The following is a 3,691-nucleotide window of genomic DNA, read 5'->3' as shown; positions in this document are numbered from 1 at the left end:
TTTATTCCATTGCTGGCGGGGCAGCGATTCCTCTGTTAGCCAGACTCTTTGTGAGTTGTAGAACTGGAGAGAGAGAGATGGACGTCCGGAAAAATGCTGAAGCTTCACATTCCCTTCCATCATGCTCGCTACTCGAGTCGAGCACACCCTAGCATCCGACACGTTCAACTCGAGTACCGAACATTTCAGTGCTCGATCATCACTATGAGGCCGGGGTAACACTACCGTATAACACGGACGAGTGCTATGTGAGAGAACATCGCATAGCACTGGGACCAGTGTTAAGGTACCGTCACACTCAGCGACACTGCAGCGATATAGACAACGAGCCGACCTAAACTAGATCGCTGGAGTGTCGCTGTTTAGGTCGCTGTAGAGACGTTAAACACAGCAACTCCAGAACGATGCAGGAGCGATCCAGTGACGTAACGGCGACTCACTTCTCGTTCTCGCTGGTTGTTAGCTCCATTACATCCATTGTTAGCGTCGTTGCTTTTGATGTCAAACATGACGATACACGCCGACCTGGCGACGAAATAAAGTTCTGGACTTCTAGCTCCGACCAGCGATATCACAGCGGGATCCAGATCGCTGCTGCGTGTCAAACACAACGAGATCGCTATCCAGGACGCTGCAACGTCACGGATTGTTGTCATTCTCTTTGCAAAGTTGCTGAGTGTGATGGTACCTTTAATCTATGGGGCAGATCACATCTGCGATTATTTTCTCATGCCGAATCAGCATGCGAGAACAATCAGAGTATGCTGCGATTGGCACTGAAACTGGGCCGAGTATCGGCTCACTTGCACCCATATAAGTTTCTGGGTGCAAGTGACACAGCACACATCACTCGGATATGATCCGAGTGCTGTGCGATATACGCCGATAATGGAGGAGATGGAGAAATTAGTTTCTCTGCCTCCTCCACAGCTGTACTCCGATTCTGTGCGAGAGGATCAGACCTCAGTAGCGTGACACTCTGATTCCGCTTGCAACAGAGGAGCCGAGGGTCATTAGCATATTGCTCTCGCATCGGATGCCATACGCTAGTATGACCCCGGCCAGGGCCGGACTGGCCATCTGGTAATTCTCGCAAATGCCAGAAGGACCTCTCTGGACGTGGGCTGCCTTGTCTGCTACATTGTTAACAGAATCGGTGTTCTAAAGATACCATACTGTAAAGAGTTGTGATGGAGCACAAAGTTGCTGACTCCGTCACTCACCCCAGCAGGCCACCGGTATCATTAGAAATATTGGTCTTGTAGTAAATCTTGCTTTCCTCCATCCAGGGTAATATTAGTAATATATTCCATCTAGTACTTGGGGATGGGGACAACAGGGGCCTGTGTGATTTGAAATCCCAGGGCTGAATTTCATCCCCAGTCCGTATCTGACCCCGGCATTAGAGACATGAGTAGTCAGGCAGCCACCCTTGTCGACAATTCAACTAAAGCAGGGTAGGGTGAAGCCGATCGAGGGCCACTCTGGAATTTCCCTATAGTCTCCAATTGGCTTATCAAGCTATGGCCCCAACCTGTCAAAGCAATTTTGCCACAACTCTGGCATAAGTTGCTTTTGAAAAACATTTGCACACCCAACAATTCATGACGAGCTGTGGCGTTCTCTACTGTCCAAATCTTACACCAGCCAGGGTGACACCATGTAATGAGTCAGGCATGTTCTTGAGTGGCGATAGACATGGTTTTCAAAAAGAGGGTTAAAGGGCTGCAATATCTTACTAGTAATATCAGTCTTACCCACAACACTGTGTGCCTATAATCATATTGTTGTTTTTTTGGCTGCTTTGGTCTTTAAACATGGAATACTTTCAGGTTGCGTGTCCACAATGAGTTTTTGACGCTGCATGTTTTTTCTTTGTCCAAAATGTAGCGTTTTACAGTTCCACCGAAGTGGATGGGATTTATAGAAATCGCATGGCCACTGTGCTTCTTTTTTTACACATTGTAAATTGACCCTCGGTGCAAATTGAAAACCGTAGAATGTCAGTTTCTCTCGCGGGTACACTGAGATTTATGTGCGGATTATCCTCATAGACTTGCATTAGATGCGGAAAATCTGCAAGTAAAAGAAAAATCTCATCCACTTTGCTATAACTGGAAAAAATTGCATTTTTCAGCAAAGCAAAAATATGCAGGGTCAAAAACTCACCAAAAACTCATTTTGTGCACACGAGTGGATTGTGCTGCATATATGCAGTGGAAAAATCCACACCAAATCTGCAGTATGTGATCATTTAGATAATATTTTTTAATAGCTAATACGTATATATATATTACGAAATGTAACCCCTTCATGACCTTGCAGGTATAGGTATGTCCAAGGTCATGTCCCTGCCCTTGATGCGATCTCTGGTGCTGAGCCTGCATTTTTCCCTGCACATGACAGCTGATCTGATCAGCTGTCATGTGCCTCTAACAGCAGCAGGTGGATCTGAGATCCTTCCGTGGCTATTAACAAGGTAAATGCCGCTGTCAATCAGTGCCAGTGGCATTTAACATGCGCCGGCTGGATGTGCATTACAAGACTTTCCAATTGGTGGCCCAATCTGGTTGCCATGACCAGAGTGGTCTGCCGAAGACCCACATGCCTGTCATTGTGGATCTCCTGGCTCGTGTCCAGCGTTCATAGGTGATCGTGATTTATGTGCACATAGTTCAGGCGATCGGTAGATCTCAGCTTCAAGTCTCCTATGGCGACTATTGAAGCCAGTAAAAAAATAAATAAATTAAAAATATTAAAATAAAAAAAAACACAAAAGTACAAATCACCCTCCTTTTGCTTCATTCAAAATAAAACAATTAAAATAAAAGAATACACATATTTGGAATTGGTACGCTCAGAAATGTCTGATTTCTCAAAATATAAAGTAAGTTAATCCGATCAGTAAATGGCGTAACGAGAAAAAAATTGAAACGTCAGAATTATTTTGGGCAACAGCAACATTGCGTTAAATGCAATAACGGGCGATCGAAACATCATATCTACCCAAAACTTGGATCAATAAAAATGTCATCCCAGTGCGCAAAAAATAAGCCCTGCCCCAGATCCAGAGAAATGGAGACGCTACGGGTGTGGGAAAATGGCGACAAAAGCTATTTGTTTTTTTCTTTCAAATTTTGGATTTTCTTTCACCGCTTAAATAAAAAAGAACCCAGACATGTTTGGTGTCTATGAACTCGTAATGACCTGGAGAATCATAATGGCAGGTCAGTTTGAGCATTTAGTGAACATGGTAAAAAAAAACTGAAAACCCCAAAACAAATGTGGAATTGCACTTTTTTTTTCTCCCGTTTTCCAGTATATGTTAAAATCAATGGTGCCATTCAAAACTCGTACCGCAAACCAAAAAGCCCTCATACGGCCACATTGACGGAAAAGTGAAAAAGTTATGGCTCTGGGAAGAAGGGGAGCAAAAAATGGGAAAATTGCAAGTTGGTGCAGGAATTAAATGAAACTTTGTAAAAAGTAGCAATAATTTAAAAACCTGGGTGCTTTTTAGCATTATTACAGTTCCCAGGGTGCTGCAAAAAGCTGCAAGCAATCATAACATGCTGAGAGTTGTAGTCCCACCCAAATAACACATAGCTTCAGACAAGACACCAGCAGCCTCCTCCTAGTCATGTGACTGTGATGTCATCAGAGGGCTCACTGCCCCCTAGTGGAATGTGTG

The sequence above is a fragment of the Ranitomeya variabilis genome, chromosome 1 (genome assembly GCF_051348905.1).
Source record: "Ranitomeya variabilis isolate aRanVar5 chromosome 1, aRanVar5.hap1, whole genome shotgun sequence".
Lineage (NCBI taxonomy): Eukaryota > Metazoa > Chordata > Amphibia > Anura > Dendrobatidae > Ranitomeya > Ranitomeya variabilis.
This window is presented reverse-complemented; position numbering follows the sequence as displayed.